Here is a 22623-nt window from a genome sequence, read left to right on the forward strand (position 1 = left end):
GCGCCCCCTCTGCAGAAAAGCCCGGGAGTGGCGCCCGCCGCGCACACTGCGGCCCCGCGGCGGGGGCACACCATGCGTGGGGCGGCGGGATAGCGCGGGGCGTCGCGCACCTTCCGCGGGCCGCCCCGCGCCGGCTGGGGCTGCAGCCGCAGGGTAAGGCGACCTGGGCAATGAGCGGGCGGTGAGGGGGAGCCGGGCGTGGCGGGAGGGCTGCGGCCGGGAGGTGGGGGCACCTCCGCCCGCCCCGCTGAGCCCCGGGGGGTGGCGGTGTCCCCGCAGCGGCAGTGGAGCAGCCGAATCCCCTTACGTAAAGGGCTCTGCCTGCCGCTTGCCGCACAGACGCCCGTCGGCGGGCTGCGGGCCTCCCCCGAGGGGTGCTGTGAGGGCAGAAACAGCGCGGTTCCCGCTCTGCCGTGCCCCTTTGCCGGCGAGGTGGCGCTTCCATGTGGGGCGGGGGTGCCGGTTTTGGTAGCGATACCTGGGCGGGAGCGGTGCTGCCGGCGGTGCGGCTTGCAGCGGGTGTTGCTGGGCACGCAGTGAAAGCGGTCGCTTGGGCTCGCGTGTTTTCTGCGCTGGGATTGCCATAAATGAGCTAAAGCCTCGTCAGACGGTCCAGTGCCTTGGAATGCAATAGCCGCGCTTGGAGGGGGTGAAGATAAAGGAGTGTGTGGATTGACATCTACAGTCGCTGTGCTCAGACACAAGTGAAGTGTGCAGTTTGAGGATAAACTGGTTCGCTTTGGTTGCAGGGGTGGAAAAAGTAGGAGTAGGACGCGTTTAGGGTTTTTTGTTGGTTTTTTTTTTTTTTTTATGCTTGTATTTTTTCTTCCTTCACTGCACTGAAGAGATGCTACCGTTTACTTTTTTGATGTGTTGGAAAAAAGCATATGTATGATAATAAGGTGGTTCCCCTACTCCCTGTATCTCCAGTGTCCTTTTAAACCAAGGGTATCTTGTCCCTGAAAAATCGAGCCCTAGGATCTCCTTGTTTTTGTTGCTTCTATAGAGCTGGAGTAGGGAATGTCAATGGGGCAGGCTGGTGGAATAAGACAGAAGCCATTTGAGTTTCCACTCTGTCCTTGGAAATACTGTCATTTCTGCCCTGGAACATTATTCTGTGTTCTACAATAAGCGTGAATAATGATTTATATAGAGATCCATTTGTTTATATTGTTCCCCGTGTAGCCAAAAAACTGTTTGCATTGTGAAATGGATTGCTTCATTTTACATCAGCTTATCGGTGCTGACCCAGGAGCAGCCACAGCTGAAGTCAGTGTTCTTGGGCAGAGTACTACTGGAGAGATTACGTTGGTACTGTAAACTCCTGGTTGCTGGCCTTTTGTTTGCTTGTGCGTGGTCCTCTTGCAGACATGAGATGTAGAGAAGGGATGGGGGGGTAGAAGGGGCTATGGATATGTGCTGTGCTGAGGGGCAGGTTTGTGCGTTTAAAGCAGCTGTTCAGTTTATGCTTAGATGGGACTTTTCAGTGTGGGAGAATTTAAATTGCTGCATCCTGGTAATGCCAGGGCAAAATTACCTGACTTGAAGTTCATTAAATACCTGACTGAAGCAAGATCAAGTGAGAAAAGAGTGATGGTCATGGTGAAATCTCAGTGTTTGCTTAGGAGCTACTTGAAAAAGACAGGATTTCCCCTGGTCCCAATGAAGTTTTATTCCTCTACCCCTCTTTTCATTGGCCATCGTGTCTCATTACCCTCTTGTGCCAGTCTGTCTATTATAAGGGGGAGAAACCATCTGTGACTGAAAGAGTAGTACAATGACGGATGTTTCAATCTGATAAAACTACTCTGAATGTGCCATGCTTTAGATAAAACAAAGGGTTGATTTCCCCTCCTTTCCAAATCGCCCTTGTTCCTATTCTGGGAGCTGCTAGATCAGATCACGTGTTTTTCATCTGCAAACAGTTATTGTGTATTTTTGCTCTTGAAGCACAGTTGTATAAATTACCTTCACTTAAAACCTGGACTTTGCATATTTCAGTATTTTAAGGCAATAATTTCTGTAATAATAATAAAAAAACAACCTATATATTTGCTTAACTGCTTTTGTTTCTAACTTTTTTCAGTACTACATTCCAAGTCTCTGTCATGCTTTCTGTGGTTTTTTTTTTTTTTTTTATAACTTCTTACAACTTTCCTTTCAGTTAAGCCAACAGACAAGGCTACTGTCTTAACCATGAGTTTTGGCTGCAGTGCCACACTGGTGGTATGAATGGCTTCAGTGTATCTGCTGTATTTACAAGAATGCTCTCATAGGCTGGCAGAAGACTGTTGTTTGCCCTCCTGGTTCTGATTCAGGGTAAAATAACAACTCTGATCGTCCCACAGCTTGGTCTGTGGACATAGACCCTTTCCCTCCTAGAGACCTGATGTAGCAGGGGAATTGGAACCTGTTATATTTACCACCATGTTTCCTGTGGAGTAGTATTAATAGTTGGGCAGTTGAGTTAGCAGTTTATGGTTTGATTAGGAGATTTGCTTTTCAGTGTATTCCTATTTGTATCTTGAGTTACAAAAAGGAAATGGAAAACAATAAAAAAACAGCCTACCACTCAGTTTGAATGGTTTGGCAGTTCTGCTGTGTCTAACTTAGATCAGCTGTTCTTTTTATAAGACAGGATCCTTTTCTATTTTGCTTTGCAGAAATGAGCTCGTAATATTAATTTTCCCATGACCTTTTGAAGGAGATCAGACAAAAAGATCATAATGATAATTTCTATTTTTCACTTCTCATAGCTGGGAGGAGCTGTTGAAAATACATTTGTTCCTTTGGCTGCCTGCTGCAAAGTGATGGGGTTGATTTTTCTATTTCATAATCAGATCAGAAGTGCTTACAGTTCTGTGTATGCAGGCAGTGAATACTGAAGCTGGCAGTGCTAGTACGAAATGGGTTTTCAAAGAGCTTGATTGTTTGCTGATGGTGCCATTTATGGTGGTGACACCAGCGGTGTCCCTTCTTAGAGGCTGAAGGAAAACGAGGAACAGAGAAAGTGAACCAATGTGTCTGGTAGTTTTATTTACTGTGAAGGAAGTATTCTCATCAGACGATTCTAGTCTTGGAAAGATGATGTTATTTCCCTCTTGTAGCATTGTTTTCATCTTTTTATTCAAAGAATAGCAAGTGAGTGGTGGCTATTGCATTACAGTACTTTGCTGTTATCCTCCAGGTATCACTACGGCAGTTCACAACTACATCCTGTTCGTTTAATAGAAATGACTTATGATCGAAGAAATGGACTTAAGTTTATTTAATATAAGCTTTTCTACTGTGTGATAGCCAAAGGATCATCTGAAATACTTGCAAGTAAAGGTGAGTCTTGCCAGGTTGTATGAAAAATAACAGATGCTAACTTTCTAAGTTAAACTAAGTTTCCAGCATAACTTATTTTTTACTACATACAAATGCTCAACTTGGTTTGCACTGGTCACTGCTTTGCTTGTGAACAGCAAGGTTCCAAAGCTTTGGAGTCTTTATACTCTTGCACTTGGAAATTTTACTGTCTGTTTTGTTTCTGGAGTATTGGGGTTATTTCCTGTTATCGTAAAACTCCACTCAGAACTACAGTCTGTGAAAACTATCACTGTCGTTCTTGGAAGAAGTTCTGGCTGACCTGCCTTCATCCCAGCTCCAGCCTCTAGTAAATAGATCATATGCAGCATAAGAATTGGGTAATAGCTGCAACTGTCGTACACATCCAGCCCTTGTGGAGGACTCCTATAGTAAGTTAGTGAGGAATATGAAGATGAACTTAGGAAAATATATTAAGGCAACAATCTATTATTGGCCCACCGTAATCTGTTACATGATCAGCTTCTGCCTATGCTTATTATTATGCTATTGCTGTTTACCAGACATTCTGATTCATTTTTATTGCCAGTTAGGATCCATACAGAGGAGACCATGTGTGGATTTCTTCATCTTGCAGATATTAATCTCCTTTATGTGTAGTTATATATATGTGTATATATATTAAACATATTTTATATATAATATTTTCTAGTTTATATATTTCATATATATATTAAAAATATCTTTTTACCCTCGAATTTCTCTGTAAGCAATGTCTGCTGGGGGCAGATGCAGCAGAATTGTCAAAAGTGATCACATGCTGTCCCACCCATACTGGCTTTCCTGAAGCACTTGTTATTATGACTTCTAGTGTCTGTCTTTTCTCAGCACATTGCCCTTGAGCATCCTTTCCAGGTTTGGGTATGTTGATAATGAAGCTTTAATTTTGTCAAGCAGTGCAGACTCTGAGGAGCCTCCTGCTGTTTCAGGTAGTTTGTATTCACAAGCTCTGGCAGACCTGTGCAGCCTGTTCCTGGTAAGGTGGCAGAAGTTTCGAGGAAGCCAGGTTATCACTGATCATAGAGTCGCAGAATGGTTTGGGTTGGGAAAGATCTTCAAAGATCATCTAGTCCAACCCCCCTGCCATGGACAAGGACATCTTTCAGTAGATCAGGTTTTTCTCAAAGCCCCATCCAACCTGACCTTGAGCACTTCCAGTAGCAGAGGGGTTGGAATAGATGATCTTTAAAGGTCCCCTTCCAAACCATTCTGGTGAATTCCCAACTGTTTTCAGTCAGGGCTGTCTGCCCACAGTGGCTATGCAGGGTAGCTGCGTAAGGGTGGTGTTGGTGAGCAGAACCTGCTTCCTGCCCAAATACCTCTTTGTTGGGGCTTTAGACAATGTTTGTGTCCTCTTAGGAGGAAAATGCGTGTTGTTTAACTCTGATTTTCTTTCTGTTGCTACTCTATACCTGTATTAAGAAATACATCCATCCAGATGGAATGAGGGCAATGCTCTGTGACTTGTGTGGTCAGGCTTATGTCTTCAGTGCAGTCTTGTAATAGTGCAAATTCAAGCTATCAGCAGTCAGTGTATATATATTTTTAGCTTGTTTTTCTGAGAAAATAGATTCTGTGCAGCTTGCTGTGAATGTCTGCCTTTTGCTCTTAGAAACTTTTAAAACTCTTGACCAATTCCAGTTGCATTTGTGAGTGGGGTAGAAGCTTATTCCAGTAAACCTACAAGTTTTCTGGCAGCAGGCAGCCTAGGCAGATGGAAAGATGCCTGCTGAAGGAGAGATTGCAGTCTGAAGTTTTCCTACAACTTTTACACACATTCCTAGGAAACTGGATTTTACTGGCTCTGTTGCTTATGAATCAGCTTATATTGTATTCTTATTTTTTGACCCTGTTTCAAATTCATAGAATCATAGAATCGTAAGGGTTGGAAAGGACCTTTAGATCATCTAGTTCCAACCCCCCTGCCATGGGCAGGGACACCTTGCCCTAAACCACGTGGCTCAAGGCTCTGTCCAACCTGGCCTTGAACACCGCCAGGGATGGAGCATCCACAACCTCCCTGGGCAACCCATTCCAGTGCTTCACCACCCTCACTGTAAAGAACTTCTTCCTTATATCTAGTCTAAACTTCCCCTGTTTAAGTTTGAAGCCATTACCCCTTGTCCTACCACTACAGTCCCTAAGGAAGAGTCCTTCCCCAGCATCCTTATAGACCCCCTTCAGATACTGGAAGGCTGCTGTGAGGTCTCCACGCAGCCTTCTCTTCTCCAGGCTGAACAGCCCCAGCTCTCTCAGCCTGTCTTCATATGGGAGGTGCTCCAGCCCTCTTATCCTCATGGCCCTCCTCTGGACTCGCTCCAACAGCTCCATGTCCTTTTTGTGTTGAGGACACCAGAACTGTATGCAGTACTCCAAGTGAGGTTTCACAAGAGCAGAGTAGAGAGGCAGGATCACCTCCTTCGACCTGCTGGTCACACTTCTTTTGATGCAGCCCAGGATACGGTTGGCTTTCTGGGCTGCAAGCGCACACTGAAGCCGGCTCATGTTAAGCTTCTCGTCAACCAGCACCCCCAAGTCCTTCTCTGCAGGGCTGCTCTGAATCTCTTCTCTGCCCAGCCTGTAGCAGTGCCTGGGATTGCCCCTACCCAGGTGTAGGACCTCACAAGTGTGTCAAGGTCCCTCTGGATGGCATCCCTTCCCTCCAGCGTATCAACCGAACCGCACAGCTTGGTGTCGTCTGCAAACTTGCTGAGGGCGCACTCAATCCCACTGTCCACGTCGCCGACAAAGATGTTGAACAGGACCGGTCCCAACACCGATCCCTGAGGGACACCACTCGTTACAGGTTTCCAACTGGACATCGAGCCATTTACCACAACTCTTTGCATGCGGCCGTCGAGCCAGTTTTTTATCCACCGAGTGGTCCATCTATCAAATTGATGTCTCTCCAATTTAGAGTCAAGGATGTTGTGCGGGACAGTGTCGAACGCTTTGCACAAGTCCAGGTAGATGACATCAACTGCTCTGCTGCTGTCCATCAGTTCCGTGGCTCCATCATAGAAGGCCACCAAACTGGTCAGGCAGGATTTCCCCTTAGTGAAGCCATGTTGGCTGTCACCAACCACCTCCTTGTTTTTCATGTGCCTTAGCATGTTTTCCAGGAGAAACTGTTCCAAGATTTTGCCAGGCACAGAGGTGAGGCTGACTGGTCTGTAGTTTCCCAGGTCTTCCACCTTCCCCTTCTTGAAAATGGGGGTTATATTGCCTTTCTTCCAGTCATCGGGAACTTCACCTGACTGCCAGGATTTTTCGAATATGATGGACAGTGGCTTAGCAACTTCATTCGCCAGCTCTTTCAGGACCCGTGGATGGATTTCATCAGGTCCCATGGACTTGTGCACATTCAGGTTCTTAAGATGGTCTCGAACCTGATCCTCTCCTACAGTGGGCCTAAGGTCTTCATTCTCACAGTCCCTGCATTTGCTTTCCAAGACTTGGGTTGTGTGGTCAGAGCATTTGCTGGTGAAGACTGAGGCAAAGAAGTCATTAAGAACCTCAGCCTTCTCCAAATCCATGGTAGCCAGTTCTCCTGATAGCTTGTGGAGAGGGCCTACATTGTCCCTAGTCTGTCTTTTATTTGCTACGTATCTATAGAATCCTTTCCTGTTATCTTTTACATCCCTTGCCAAACTTAATTCTAGCTGGGCCTTATCTTTCCTAACCTGGTCCCTAGCTTCTCGGGCAATGCTCCTATCTTCTTCCCAGGCCGCCTGTCCTTGCTTCCACCTTCTATAAGCTTCTTTTTTCCCTCTAAGTTTCCTCAGCAGCTCCTTGTCCATCCATGGAGGTCTCCTGGCCCTCCTGCTGCACTTTCTTCTAGTCGGGATGCAACACTCTTGAGCACGTAGCAGGTTATCCTTGAATACTGACCAGCAGTCTTGGGCCCCCCTGCCCTCTAGGACTGTATCCCATGAAACCTTACTAAGGAGGTTCCTGAAGAGGCCAAAGTCTGCTTTCTTGAAGTCCAGGGCAGTGAGCTTGCTGCACGCTCTTCTCACCGTCCTGAGGATCTCAAACTCAACCATCTCGTGATCACTAGAGCCAAGGCTGCCCTGGAGCATCACATTTCCAACCAGTCCGTCCCTGTTGGTGGGCACAAGGTCCAGCATGGCACCTCTCCTTGTCGGCTCCTCTACTGCTTGAAAGAGGAAGTTGTCTTCCACACAATCGAGGAACCTCCTGGATTGCTCGTGCCGGGCCGTACCATCCCTCCAACAGATGTCAGGATAGTTGAAGTCCCCCATGAGGACCAGGGCCTGCGAGCGTGAGGCTGCTCCTATCTGTCTATAGAGCACTTCATCCACAGAGTCCTCTTGATCAGGCGGCCTGTAACAGATCCCCACCGTAACGTCCCCCGTTGCTGTTTTCCCTTTGATCCTGACCCACAAACACTCTGTTACCTCATCACCTGTCCCCAGACAGAGTTCCATACTCTCTAGCCTATCACTGACATAGATAGCAACACCCCCTCCCCATCTGCCTGGCCTGTCTTTTGTAAACAGCCTGTAACCTTCCATTCCGACACTCCAGTCACAGGAGCCATCCCACCATGTTTCTGTGATACCAGTGACATCATATTCCCGTAGCCTTGCACACATCTCTAATTCCTCTTGCTTGCTCCCCATACTACGGGCGTTTGTATAGAGGCACTTTAGCCGAGCTCCAAATGCAGCCGACTCTATGGCTGGGGCAGCTGGAACATCTCTACATCACTCCAAGCACTTATTACAGGTGCTGGCAACTGACCAGGAATGTTGGGATGGATCAGTGCTCCCCTCCCCCAACACATCTAGTTTAAAGCTTTCCTGGCCAGCCTGGCAAGCCTCCTACCAAATTAGACTGTTACTTCCTCTTTGGCTATTTTTGTAAAAAAATTTGAATATGTAGGAAGAGCAAGTGTTTAATCTTCAGCTTTAAATAGCTTTGTAATACTGCAGAAAGTGCATGATGAGAAAGGAAGGGCTCATTGGATTTTTAAATGTTATATTCTGATACTATTCTTCATACAGCATTTGAATGAAAATAAGAATTTCCTTTTGTTAAAATTATTTTAACTTTTTTTTTCTCTATTTTGTTTTCTAATAGCAATTCTTTAGACTCCCAGAAACTTTTAGGGTTCTTTTAGTTGTCTTGTATAAAGGTTGTTCCCCAATGGAGTATATGACTTCATAGGGCTTAAACTGAAGCAATTCTGCCTTACTTTCATATTTTTCCTCTGTATTTGTTTTACATAAGCATACACTGTGACCCTTTCAGTTAGCTGATCACTTTTGCGCAGTGATATGTTGAATGCATCTTGCGGTGTTCTGTTTGTTTCTTCATGCTGATTTGATTAATATTGTTCTATCATCTTTCTTCATGCTTAATATATATCTTGTCATGTGTTTGGAGCCTAGAGGAAAAAATAACTACACCTACTTTAGATTAATTATGCATTACTTCTACCTTTGTGTACTGTCCATTCTTACTTTTGTGGAAAAAATGCTGACCATGTGTACACATTGAAGATATGTGTAAGATGTGTTAGATTTGTAGAGAGGTGGCCCATATTTAAATAAAAAAACAAAACAAAACAAATAAGCAACCCCCCCTATTTGAAGCTTTCGATATTTTTCCTGATGCTCTTTGTACTTCTGATATACATCGACATCTTGGATTTTTGAAAAGTTCACAGTTGACATTTCTCTCTACTTTAAATTACTAGGTTATGCTTGTGTCAATTATTGTTTGCTAGTTGTGTGTGTAGCAAAGATATAGTGACAACATCCACTAGGTTTCACTAACTGTAGCTGGAAAGCTGGAATAACCATGGTCATGGCTGTAGAAGGCATGTGCCAGCTCTCAGCAGCTATTGGTGCCTGTTGCATCTTGAGGTTTGGTTTCAGCTGATCCTCAGGACCAGCTGGGCTCTGGCTTGCTCTTAAGACTGAGCTGAGGTCATAGCCTTTGTGCCTTGGGTAAGCTGCAGTTAAACCAGTCCAGGCAACTCTTCCTGTTAGTCACTGAGAGATGAAATCTGTAAAGGCTGTGAAGCACAACATGGTGATGAACTTTGTAGTTGCCACATGTGTTGATGCCAACCAGTTCCTAAGGGTGCAGTGTGTGTTATCTCATTTGCAGCTCTGGAGGCAGTTAAAGCCTTAAGTTCATGGATTTTCATCCATTCATACACACCTGCAGAGTATAAGCTTTTTCTCAAGGCTCCAAGCTAGTTTGCCTTTCTTTATCTTGTGATGTGACAGTCCCCAGCCCTGGGAAAGGTTATGTTAGGAGCATTTGTACTATACGAGGCTTGTGCTAACCTCTCTTGCGGACCCTGGCACCTGTCCATGCTGTTGTTGGCTCAGTATGTCGGTTCAGCTGTGCCCTGTACTTTGCATCTGTGTGGCTCCGAGAGCACCATTCTCACTGTGAGTTAATCCTCCTCTCCGCTGCAGTTTCTTACCTCTGCTTGCCTGAGCAAACGCTGCTGGACCTTGGCTTGCATTGAATCGCTGCCCTCCTTGCGCATCAGCTGTGGTGGTGTTCAGAATAGGTAACCTTTCATATTTACCTCCTTTCTTCCATGATGTGATGTTCCACTGGAGCAGCAGCATCAGCCACATGCTTTGTGTGGATTTATGTCTGAAAATTCTCAAGTCTTTTACCAGTGACACTGAAGGTGAAATGTATAGTTCTTGCTTGTTTTACTGTCCCCTTTGCATCAGCAAAGAGACATTAGGAGGGTGATACCCCACTTCTCTCTTGTTCCAGGTTGACATTGCCTTTGAAAAAAAATCTCACTTTAGAGGGAGCAGCAATGTAGTTCTAACTTCAGTTCACATTAGATACTGAGCTTGAAATCAAGTTATGCAAATCCTTAAGCGACTCATAAATCCAGAGAGTGTGATAGTCTTTTTAGCAAACTGTCAGTTAGAGCTAAATATTTTCAGCAGTCACTTCACATTTCCATTAGCTCCTTAAACAGCTGAAGATCACAGATTTGAATGAAATATAATGTTTATGGCTGTATTCCCCACCTTTCAATGTAGACTACTGCTATGAAACTTTATTGTAGTGACATTATAGTAAATGTGTTTTCAAGGGCTGCTCTTCCTTGGGAAAATCACCCTTTTGTTTTCTCTTGTCTAAAAGGGCTGCATGGGTTTTTTTGGGTTTCTTTGCTATGGTTTTGTTTTTTCCTTCACAATTCTACTGTACTGGTCTCCAGGCCTCTGCTTGTTACTTTCATTAGTGAGAACTGTTGCTTTTGGATGGAATGATACAACATGGCTGCCAGTATAGAGAAGAGTCAAACCATCATGTCCCCTCATTGTGCTAATAATAGCAATGTACCATTTTTCTGGCAGGCAGCACTGCTGCTAGTAGTAACTTCAGGAGGGATCGCTGGAAGGGCAGTAGGGTCATTCAGGATCTTGGTTTTTAACTCTCACATTAGTATCTTTTCTCATACAGCCTAATTTCTCACCCCTTGAGGCTGAAATGTTCTTTTCATTGAAATAACTGTGTATTTCTCACTGTGATGTCAACTAATTTGGGTCTTGAGCTGTGGAAGAAAGATGAAGATGGTGCTATTTTTTGGAAGACAACAAAACCCCCTCACAATCCACCCCCACACCCCCCTTCAAAAAAAAACCCACCCCAAAACTAGTCTTTGTGCTACCTTGGACAGAGTGTTACTAAAATTACAACTTGGAGAGTGACAGGGTAAAACAATCCATGGAAAGGCACATCAGGATGTCCTATCAAAGTTACCTCAACTAACATGAAAATCCACTTGTCTTCTCAATACCAAGGGGGCTTTCATGTCACCCTGTTTCATGTTTCCCTGAACATGGGTGATATGGGAATTGGACAGCCCTTCTGGTTATTGCGGTTTTGAAGAATTCATAGTATCTGCAGTTTGATATGAAAGAGGAGAAATCATTTAAAAAAAAAAAGGGGGGGGGGAATCTTTACGGTTAAAGAAATTTAAGGGAAATAGTCTTAAATGAAAGACGGTAGAAATCTGTCAGGTTATGGTAAGGTCTATATCTTTTCTAGTTTAGAGACTTCTGATAAATGCTTTATGAACTTTGGCTTTTGTTTCTTTAATGTTTCTTTAAGCTGAGAAGTTGTTAATTGGGGGCGTGTGTGTCTAAAGCAAACAAAGAAAATGACCTTTAAGTCAAGTACAGCTTTATTGCTTTAGAAACAGCAACAGCAGCCCTAACTTTACCCTGTGTAACTGCCTGCATTACGGCAAGGCCTGTGTAAAACTGCTAGCAAGTCAGAAAGACCCATTCCTTCACCCAGGCTGCTCACCTTTTGGGAGGGGAAGGGGAAAACCAGCACAGAGTAAGGTGGGGGGAGTGTCACTGTTTGTCTGAGGGACCAGAGCAGCTTGAAGAACATACTGATAACTACATGAAGCTAAAAGTGAACAGCCTGCTTCTAAACAGGTATTTGGAGATAATGATTGGGAAGACAGGATTTGTCTGTGCTTTTGAAAGTTACTGAAAGGCTGTAGGAGGTATCTAACCATCAGCAAGTAGGTCTTTGAAGAAGCGTGTGGGAAATGCTCTTTATGGACGCTGTAGACCTGAGCTTAGGTGTTTCATGTTAGTCAGTCTTTGTGTCCACTGTCCAAATGTTCCAGTGCTTGAGTGGGAAAAAATCAGAGGTTCCTCACTGAGATCCCTCTCAGACATTCATCAGAGCTTTGATTATTTTCATTCAGTGAAAATATGTAGAACTTGGTACTCAAAAATGGTAAATGCTGTAACATGACAATAAGAAATAATTTGAAAGACTTGTGTTTGTATTTGGTATAGACATCTTATTTTTGAATACATACATCAGATATAAGCACATATTGCTTTGATGCATTTATAAAAGCTCAAGAGGGCTTCATGATAACAGTCTCTTGTGTCGCATCATTATATAGTTACAGAGTCTAAGTGCCAAATTGACTTTCTCTTTAATTGAGGTGGTTCCTGCCATTTAAAACTAATATATATCTACAATGATGGGAAATCTGCAGGGATCAGAAAAAAATTTCTGATTTGCCTGAGAACTTTTTTTCTGAATATACAATTCTCATTTCTCTAAAATAACTATTACTTTTCATAATAATAGAAAAAACCCTCCAGTTTCTTTTTTTTTTTTTTTTCTTCCTACTCAGCAGTGATTCAGTACACTGAAACAAGAAAATTATGATATTTTGAAATAGGGATACTTTGTATAAATCATTTCCAAAAATACATGCTGCTTTTGAATGTTGACATTTCTTATGATTTTAACAGTAGAGTAATATAATGAATCTGCAAAGAAAACAAGATGAGTTCCTCGGAAAAGGATAATATAAATATAGTGGTTTTCCTGTAATGCTGTATGCTTTGGAAGATGTCGTCTATTCTGGTGAAGTACCACATATAAAAAACATGCAAATGCAAAGAGAGTGACTTCAGGGCAATCTGTCCCAAAATGAACCAGAGCATTGGGCATCTGATGGTACATCTTAAAAGTGTATGAACTCTTAGTGTGTAAAGACTTGGTGTGTCTGTAGCTGACTGTAATTGAGTGAGCAGTACTGTATGGTGGGAAAGATGTGAGTTATTTCAGAACCTTATTAGAGGATTGTCTAGTGTTAGCCGTGGAGGCAGCCATGCTGAATGGGGGCCTTTGACTACTGTGGTGGTACGAATTACAGCATTGCATGCCATGATTTAAATAAATACACAGAGAAGGGGCTGCGTGCCCTCCATACAGAGCTGTATTTTTCCTCTAGACGGTTCTTGTTCAGATCATTCCCACCTTTTACATGTTATCCCTATATTCTGTGTGTGTTGGGGAGTGTTGGTTGGCTGGCTTGGTTTTGAAGCTACATTGGAAACTTGAGGCAGAAAACTGAAGATAACTCACATATTTTAATGCCCTTTTCTATCAAAGGACCATAGTCCACTCTTAACACATACAACACCTTTGGTAAATGTGCTGATACAACACAAGACACAGGAAGACCATTCACAGTCACTGTACAGCTCTTATCCAACAGGCATAGGGAGAGTACTCCCACAAAGACAGAGGAATATAGGGAGTGTATGCTTTGGGATAATGCCATTATATCAATTTCTTTTTGCCTCCTATTTTGCTTTTGTTTTGGCTGTGTAGCTGATCAAACCATTGCCAAATCTGTCTATCTGGCTGTAAACTACACAAAATGCAGTTGTAACTCGGCCATCCTGTGTACCTCTGTCTCATGTTCTGTGGACATCTTGTGGCCTGAAAGGAGTTGCCCTGTGTGTTTCTCTTTGCCTGGTGAGTCTCTTGTGTGCTCAAGTTTCAAAGGCAAATGGAGGCTCTTTGGGACTGCAGGAATGTGAATCTAGAGCATTTAAAATTAAAATTTCCTTAATAAAGAGAAAAAACTTGAATAAACCAAACAACAACAAAAAACCCCACCAAAACCACACCCAAAACAGACAAACACAACTGCACAAAAACCAACAACAAAATGAAATCTACTGCCTTTTCTCCAGTGAAATACTTTGTATGTTTCGAAGTATCTGAGATGAGCAGCAACTTCTCTGGTCCCTTTGTGATTGACTGTCAGAATGAGGTTGGGTTAAACCTGTGTGGAATTCTAGGTCGTGCTGAACCTGCCATTGGACTCCTGTTTAATTTCTCTAGTACCTCAAGTGAGCAGTAGCTTTAAATACTTGCAAATGGAGGAATGGGTTTATGTTCTCATACATGTCTGAGGAATGGGTAGAAATTTTCCAAAATTCAGACTTGCACCACTTGGCACTTCTATCCAAATCATAATCAAATTATTTTGATATTTCTCCTTAAACTAGACTAGCTAGCCATCGTTTTTCCCTATGCAGTATTAAGACTATTCAAAGTAGTGTGATGTGCCTACATCTCCCTTTTTATAAGAATCGTACAATATTGTGTCAACTTTACTGCATTTGAAGATCATCTGGAAGGATTACAAAACCTTCTCTAGTAAGATAAACATGAAATGCTGATTTCATTATGCTAACAGTAGATTTTAAATGTTTGTTCTTCATTGGAGGGAAAAATAAATATAGGGAAGACATTTTCCATTCCAACTTTTTAATGAGCAGTGTGTGTGTATGGGGAGCTTCCTTCTCATGAAAGCTTAATTGCGCATGCTTTTCTATTGCAGTATTATAGTAAACCTGGTAGTTAAACCCAAGTTAAGACCATCTCTTCTTACAAATCCAAAATGACAAGGCTTCTTCTGCAAGTGCATCCAGGATTTGATAGAGTAGTAATAGCTGTCAGGTTCAAAGCAAAGCTAGTAATTCAATCTTCTGGCCTATCATATATTTCCCTGTTTTCAGCACACAGTATCTCCTGTATTAGTATGAGTAGATCTATTAAAATATGTTTTAGCACTGTGCTTTGAGGCTTTCTGTTTTCATGAAATCATATAGCTGCTTTCTGTAAAAAGCCTTTAAAGAGCTTCCCATATCTAATGTGATATAAAGCAACTTATTGTCATGAACCAGCCAGATAAATAACTGTTCAGCTGTGGTAGCCTACATAACACTTGCCAAGAGAAAATGGTGTGGGATATGTAAATCATAGGGGAGGACTGTGGCAGGTGGGTAGCTTCAGACTCTCCTCCAGGGAGTCCATGGGAATTTCAGTTCCTGGCTTGAATGGCATCAGAGTTAGGCTGGCACTGAACAGCAAGGAACTTTGCCCAAAGCTCATATTGTGCCTCTCTCTTCACTAAATTGTACACTCAAGTTCTGCTTAAGCGTTTCAGGATGTAACCTCCCTGGTACAGGGATCACAGGACTTCTGTTTTTTGTGTGGCATGTAAATACCTTGCACAGCAGAATTTCCCTTTGAGTGTGTTGTGTCCTTGGCTGCTGTGAGAGTTGTCATTGCTGAGGGATTTAATCTTTCACCCTGCAGTTCTTCCCCTTTCTGTAGAGGTGATGGTGTAGGACTGTATGAAATGCAGCCCCCTGACAAGGGTAAGGAGGCTGGTGCAGACATGATGTTTTGCATAATCAGATGTTGTCACCACCATACATAAAGGTGAGAATCCAAAGCTGAAATTCCTTCTTGTGCATACAACCTGTCAAACTTCATCCTTGTTCTTATGTGTCCTTTAGCTTTTGTCGTTGGACCCTGTGGCTGTCTGGCTGTGAGCTGCATCATCAGCTCTGACAGGATGAAGCAGAGAGATGAGTTTCACGGCCGTTCATGCCTCCTAGCTACTCTTGGCTGACACAAAAAGCAGATGAGCCATGGGCTGTCACACAAATATAGAGCAGATCCCACAGCCTTTCTTTCAGCATCTGTCACTAGTGCTGTGCTAAGCCTGACACAGGTTTGCTAATTCTGCCTGTAAGCTTGTGGCTCTGTACGATAGAGCTTTATTGTTGGGAGAATGATTACAGCACATCAGCAAAAGCATGCCCGGTGAATGGAGCAGCAGCTGACTGTGACATACAAACAAGTAGATGCCAGTGAGAAATAAATTGGGAATCAAGATGCTTCAGGACTGGGCCTGGACAAAACATCATTTAGCAGGTTCATTTGTAAGACAGAAGCTTAAAACAAAAAAAGCCGATTATGCTGTTTACCAGTCTGTCATTCCCAGATTTTAATAAGTAAGCAGTCACAGAGAATTTATTTCTTTTTGATGAGTAAAACTGAAGGTAGGTGCACAGGGTGTGGCTGAATGCGGACAGATTTCTCAGTGGCAAGTTTTCTGGACATTCCTAGTATGGGAGATTTTCCATTCTGGAAAGCAGCAATCCTGCGTAAATATTAGGGATCAGGCTGGATGCAGAACTTTAAGTTACAAGTGCACTATTGCACAGAGAAGAGATAGGGCTAATTTAATCCTTTGCTGGTGGGATTTATAAAAGAAACGTCTTGCACAGCATTAGTGACAGTAATACTCAAATTCTAGTTTTCATGCCTTTTTTAAAAGGTCTTTTGAAAACCTGTAGGAGGTATAAAAAAAGAGACACAGGAGTTATTAGTGGTGAAAAATTCCTGGTAGTGATTTAATGTGGAAAGGGTGGGGGATGAGCAGATTTTTTTTTTTTTTTTGTTTGCATTTGTTTTATTTATTATTATTGAATCTCTGTCCAGATAATTTTAGGACAGACTCAATGTAATCCAAAGACTCATGTCTAAAATATGTTGGATAGATTGATCTATCAGGTACATCTCTGAGATAGATTTCTGTTGGTGATGGAGGACAAAGTCACAAGCTGATTGCAAGTCGGCAGCTGGCTCTCAAACACTGGTAAAAAATGGTCGAGAGAAAACAGGTTGAGAAGATGATTAAAATTATGGAGAAGGAATTTTTGGTTTTTTTGGTTTTTTTGGGGGGGTTTTTTTGTTTTTTTTTATGGCAGGGCAGCAGGAGAGATGACCGTTGCTTATGCCGCTTCAGAAATGCTTGTCAAACTTTCTTGGTTGAAGCCTGAGGAAAGGAGGAAGATCCTGAGTGCCTGGATACGCGTTTTAGTTGTCTGACAGATCAGAAGGAAAAGACTGCGTTTTATGTATATTATGTATGTTTGTTCTACAGGACTTAAATGTACAGGTTCTTGTTGAATATAATGGTCAGCCTGCAGGCTGGCAGGATGCTGGCTAATCAAGGAAGAGCCTCTGGGGAAAGCCTTGTGTGGGAGGAGAGATAAGAGGTTTGTCTGGCTCTGTGTAGAGCTTAACCTAGTAGCTGGGTATCTCCAAGGAAATGTCAGAGAAGAGGATTGAAATTTTCAGTTTGGGTAAGGAGAGAGAGGCCTGGAATAAGAGGTCAATCTGTGAGGTCCCTTTGTAGAGAGGATAACTGGGTTTTTGTGGCTTGAAGAGATTGCCCAGGAGTAAACAGGAGGAGAGACAAATGCTGCTGATAAAAAAGGCATTGTTTCCTCAGGATCCCTCCTGCCTTGAAAGATGGAAGTGGGAGAGAGGGCCTCACAAAGGCGGTGCTGGTGGAGCAGTTAGTGAAGTGCTCAGTGAACTGCTGGCAAAGGCAAGATTTTAAGAGGAAGAAAGAGGTCAGAAGACGCCTGAGTCGGGTGAAGCTGATGTAATAACCTAAAGTACTAGCCAGGACGAGTTTTGTGCTAAGGAAGAAGGGACAGCAGAAGAGCTGGGAAACATCTGTGGCAGAGCTGTAGGAAAGGACTTTGCAGGCAGCTTAAACACAAACCATACCCCAACAGTATGAGAAGGGACTGAGCATCTTAGCTGCCTTCAGAAGAAAGTATCTTGTACTAAACTCTCTTTTACTTTCCTTTTCATTTGTTTTATTTTCCTTCTCCTCCCATTTAGAGAGGCATAACTGGAGCCACTGGCTGAAGGTCTAAATGAAAAGGTGAATGGCTGCAGCTCTTCAAACCAGTGAATTGCCTTTCTCACCATTAGAGGAAGTGGTGGGTATCTTGGTGTCCAGCCGAATTCAGGCCATGTGCCCAGGCAGTATTTATTAGCCATGTGCAAGTCACTTGTCTTGCTTTCAGGGTACTTGGGAGATGGGTAGTAATGTGTGGTGTTCAGGTTAACAACCCATTGCATCCAGTGATCCTTCTGATCCTAAGCACCAGAAAGCTGTTTTCTTATTTTTCAAGCAGATAAACAATAATGAAAATAGATTTTGTTTGTTACTTTTTTTCCCCGCCTAAAATGTCAAGAGGATGTGGGAAGAGGGCAACAGCAACATTTTGTCAGATTTCCTGATTTTTTTTCAAGCGGGATTTGTGGCAAAGAAGCAAGTAGGAGGGTAAGGTTAAAGTGAGCAGGATGTGCAAGAGGGGAGGAGAGAACTTGTTTCTGGTGATAGAACTGTGGTTGAATAACTGATCAGTAGTTGAGAATGTTACATCATATATGTGTCTGAACTTGTTCAAGTAAAGGTTGCCTGAGTAACTACCATTTTCTGTTGTGTTTTTTTGTCTAAAAGCATGGTAGATATTTTTTCCTTATCACATGTCTCTTTAAATGGAGATCAGAGAGTGGAGGATAAGAATGCTTCAGGAATAAAATGCTAATTTTTAAAAAATTCTAAAGGTTAAGGCATGCTTCAATAATTATGAGTATTTTTTAAATAGTATGTAGTTTAAAACTTAAGATGAGTAAGGAAGACCAGAACCTTGTGTGTTTGGCTGGAAACTAATCTCAAGCAGTATTTTTTAGATTTGGTAATGAAGGACAAGTATTTGTTAAAAATCTACATACTCAGTTTGAGGATACAGGTTTTTTGAGTACTCACTAGAAAGGAACTGAGCTGATGATTTCTCTCTCAGAAATAACACTGTTGGATTAATCTGAAAATGGAAAATAGCTTGAAGTCAAAGTAGGACTCCTGCCAATTGCTGTATTCTGAATTCATAGAATCATAGAATTGTTGGAAAAGACCTTTAAGATCATAGACGCCAACCAATTAACACTGTAAACCATATTACACCACTAAACCATATCTCCAGGTTCCACGTCTACATCACCTCCAGGGATGGTGGTTCAATCATTTCCCTGGGCAGCCTGTTCCAATGACAACCAAAACGGTGAAGAATTTTTTCCTAATATCCAATCTAAACCTTTCCTGGTGCTACTTGAGATCACTTCATCTTGTCCTATTGCTTGTTACTTGGAAGAAGAGGCTAACACTCACCTCACTACAACCTCCTTTCAGGTAGTTGTAGAGAGTGATAAGGTCCCCCCGACCTTCCTTTTCTCCAGACTAAACAACCCCAGTTACCTTGGCTCATCAGTCCAGCCTGTCCAGATCCATCTGCAGAGCCTTCAAGCAGATCAGCGCTCCTGCTCGACTTGGTGCTGCCTGCAGAGTTACTGAGGGTGCAGTCAGTCCCCTCATCCAGATCAGTGGTAAAGATACTAAACAGAACTGGCCCCAGTACTGAGCCCTGAGGAGCACCACTTGTGACTGGCCACCAACTGGAGTTAACTCCATTCACCACCACTCTTTGAGCTCTGCCATCCAGCCATTTTTTTTACCCAGTGGAGAGTGCACCAGTCCAAGCTATAAGCAGCCAGTTTGTCCAGGAGAATGCTGTGGGAAACAGTGGCAAAAGCTTTACTGACATCTAGACAGGTAACATCTGCAGCCTTTCCCTCATCCACTAAGTGGGTCAATATCATAGAAGGAGATCAGGTTAATCAAGCAGGACCTGCCTTTCATAAATCTGTGATGACTGGGCCTGATCACCAGGTTGTCTTGTACATGCTGCGTTATGGCACTCAAAATAATCTGCGTCATAACCTTCCCTGGCACTGAGATCAGACTGATAGGTCTGTACTTAGCCCTTGCTAACCTCCAGTCAACTGAGATCTCCCTAGTTAGACAGGACTGTTGATAAATGATGGAAAGTGGCTCAGTGAGCACTTCTGCCAGCTCCCTCAGTATCCTTGGGTGGATCAGACCTGGACCCATGGACTTGCAGGCGTCTAAGTGGTGTTTCAGGTTGGTAACCACTTCCCCTTGGATTATGGGGGCTTCATTCTTCCCCCTTCCCCCCCATCTTCCAGCTCAGGGGGCTGGGTACCCAGAGAGCAACTGGTCTTATTAAAGACTGAGGCGAAGGTGGCTTTGAGCACCTCAGCCTTTTACTCATCTTTTGTCACTGTTTCCCCCCACATCCAGTAAAGGATAGAGATTGTTCTTAGCCGTCTCTTTGTTGTTAATGTATTTATAGAAATTTTTTTTTATTGTCTTTCATGGCAGTAGCCAGACTAATTTCTAGTTGGGCTTTGGGCCTTCTAATTTTCTCTCCTTTTTTTTTTTTTTTTTTTTTTTTTGAGGCTTGGAAATCAATTGCATTAAAAAGAAAAAAAGAAAAAATTAAAAAAAACCAAAACCAACCCAACACAAAACAACCAACCAAACAAAAACAACAACCAAAAAAGCCCCAAAACAAGCGAAAACCAAAAACCCCTAAACAACTCTTGTGTAATGGGATTAATTTTCCCAAGCAGATAAATTCAAACTGAGCTCGTAAATGCGGAGAGTAGAAAGGGTTAAGAGGTAAATTTTGTCTGTCTTAACTAAGACCAGTTGTCACACCACACAAATTTAAAAGCTCATTGGCAGAATGGAGCTGTTAGTTCCGGTTTTAAACAGTTAATCTAAATAAAGTCTGACCCTTATTTTTTGTCTTTCAGGCTTGTCTAACACTACTTTGAGCCAAATTCCTAGACTGGTTGGTGGTTTCTCATGGGATCCCTGTGACTGACAAAGGAGAGATTGTTGTGGTAGGAGTTTGCCTTGACTGTCTTAACACTTGGCCTGGGCACAGACAGATGTAGTTTCGAATGCAGGTGCTTTTTTATAGGGCTCTTATGCAAACAGGAGCTGTGGAGAAAAAAGAAAGTGCCTGAGAGATGGCTTTTATAGTCTGGAATTGCTGTTGTGTTCCCCCATAAAAATCTAAACCACATAGCCCAAACTACTATGGAGGAGAGAATTTGTCAGAGTTTGCTTTTAATTATGGAGCCCTGGAATGAAAATGATTGGTTCATTTACCAATTAAATGTAGGAAGAAACCCAGAATGTGCATTCTAGTTAACTTTCTAGTGAAGTCCAAGGCACAGAGAGAAAGACTTGTTTGGTTATGTGCAGTTCAATTACTGTCTTCAAAGCACAGTTTTATAGTACTACCTAAAATGGGTTCACAAGGCTCTTATTTTTATATCTCTATAAAATAAATATATAATATATGCCTTCATATCTTTATATAACATATCTTTATATCTCTATAACAGAGCCTGTTTTGCTTTCATATATGGTCCTTGGTTTAATAATATAATGTCCCACAATTTTCAATTTTAAAAAGCAGTAAATTCATACTTCAGATAAGGGAGATAATAAAGTGATTTCCTTTTTTGAGATGGCTACATATCTATATGCAGTCTATAGCAAATTGTTGATCTTTTCGATAGATGCACTTCCAGTCAATCAAAAACAAGTAGCACATATTTATCATCTTATTTTCTAGAGGGCAGTGAAAGTTCTATTATTTAAAATTAAATTCTAATAATAATTTCTAATTATTTAAAATTAAAATTTTATCAGTTTTTCTGTTTGTGGTTTGGAAAAGATCAGTCTGTAAATATCACTAGAGCTGGAAATGCTGCATTATGCTTACGCTAATACAGAAGTATGCTATATGCAGAAATAATGACATCTTTGGATTCTTCATTTGCTTCAGCTCATAGTTTCCTGTTGGTTGCTTTCCATTTTCCCAAGCAATGCCACTTTTGCATGCATGCTTCTTCTGGAAATAGTACTGAAAACACTTACAGACTGGCAGATTTTTTTTTTTTTTTTTTCTTCCCCCCCTTTTTTTTTTCCCTTTCTACTGAAGCTCGTGTTCTTGGCTTAATTATCAAAGTGTAATGATTTTGCTTGACTTTTTCTGGTGACAGGAAAAACCTCTTGTGAAGAAAACATAATCATGCCCTCATTGGCTTGGCATTGAATTTCAGTATTGAGTTTTTAATGTAAGAAGCTGTGTGCTCAGCTTGAGTAACGTGTCTTACTGTAAAGAAGTACTGTTTAATTGTAAAGCTTGTTGAAATATTTTTTCTCCTGGGATTTTTTTCTGCTCGTTTTTCTAGCACAAGTGAAAAAATCTTTCTTTTTTTGTCACATCTTTTTTTGCTAGCAGAAACACAAAATGGGGGGGGAAAGGAAGAGAGTAAATTTAATGCCAAAATATCTAATATTGTTTTCCATATCTCTTGCTTAAATAGCAAGCTTCAAAAAAATTTACAGTTTCATTGCTTTCTGTTAATTTTGACTAGTTGATTTAGCAAATGGAAAGTATTTCTTGGGTCCGTCACTCTTTGGACTCTAGGTAGTATAGTTCCTTTAACAAACTTTCAGCTTACAAGTAATCAGTATTTCTGCTCCCCCTACTTTTGGAAAGCTGTAATAGAAACACATACTGCATCTCTGACACTTAAGAACTTGAAGGAAGTTTCTATATAATAAATGGACAATGGCAAATTTATACATGTCTGTCCTTGTGGTCAGTGATGTCTTTTTAGCTTAAATAATTTCTCTTACATTGTGGGATGTACATTACCCTGTATCATGTGCTTTCAGGGAGTGACCGTATCTCTTACTGATCTCCATGCCCCTTGGCCTCCTTCCCTGAGATCAGCTCTCCATCCTTCTCCCTGGGAGTCCCAAGGCCTTCAGACCAGGTGGTCTACCTCTGCGCC

At 42.3% G+C, this 22623-nt stretch overlaps 1 protein-coding gene across 5 annotated transcripts in view; it reads left to right on the forward strand.

Moving 5' to 3' along the window:
• RNF144A (ring finger protein 144A) overlaps positions 1-22623 on the forward strand; it is an 80242-nt gene continuing 57619 nt past the window's right edge. The window contains exons 1-3 of one of the 5 annotated variants that reach the window (XM_030489886.1): positions 3190-3330; positions 17716-17816; positions 20560-20649. The gene's annotated coding sequence lies outside the window, so the exon portion shown is untranslated. Of the gene's footprint in view, positions 154-3189; positions 3331-17715; positions 17817-20559; positions 20650-22623 lie in introns of those variants that run through there. The other 4 variants (XM_030489887.1, XM_030489885.1, XM_030489884.1 and 1 more) reach the window with 4 other exon arrangements.

This window comes from Strigops habroptila, chromosome 6, assembly GCF_004027225.2.
Source record: "Strigops habroptila isolate Jane chromosome 6, bStrHab1.2.pri, whole genome shotgun sequence".
NCBI classification, from domain to species: Eukaryota; Metazoa; Chordata; class Aves; order Psittaciformes; family Psittacidae; genus Strigops; species Strigops habroptila.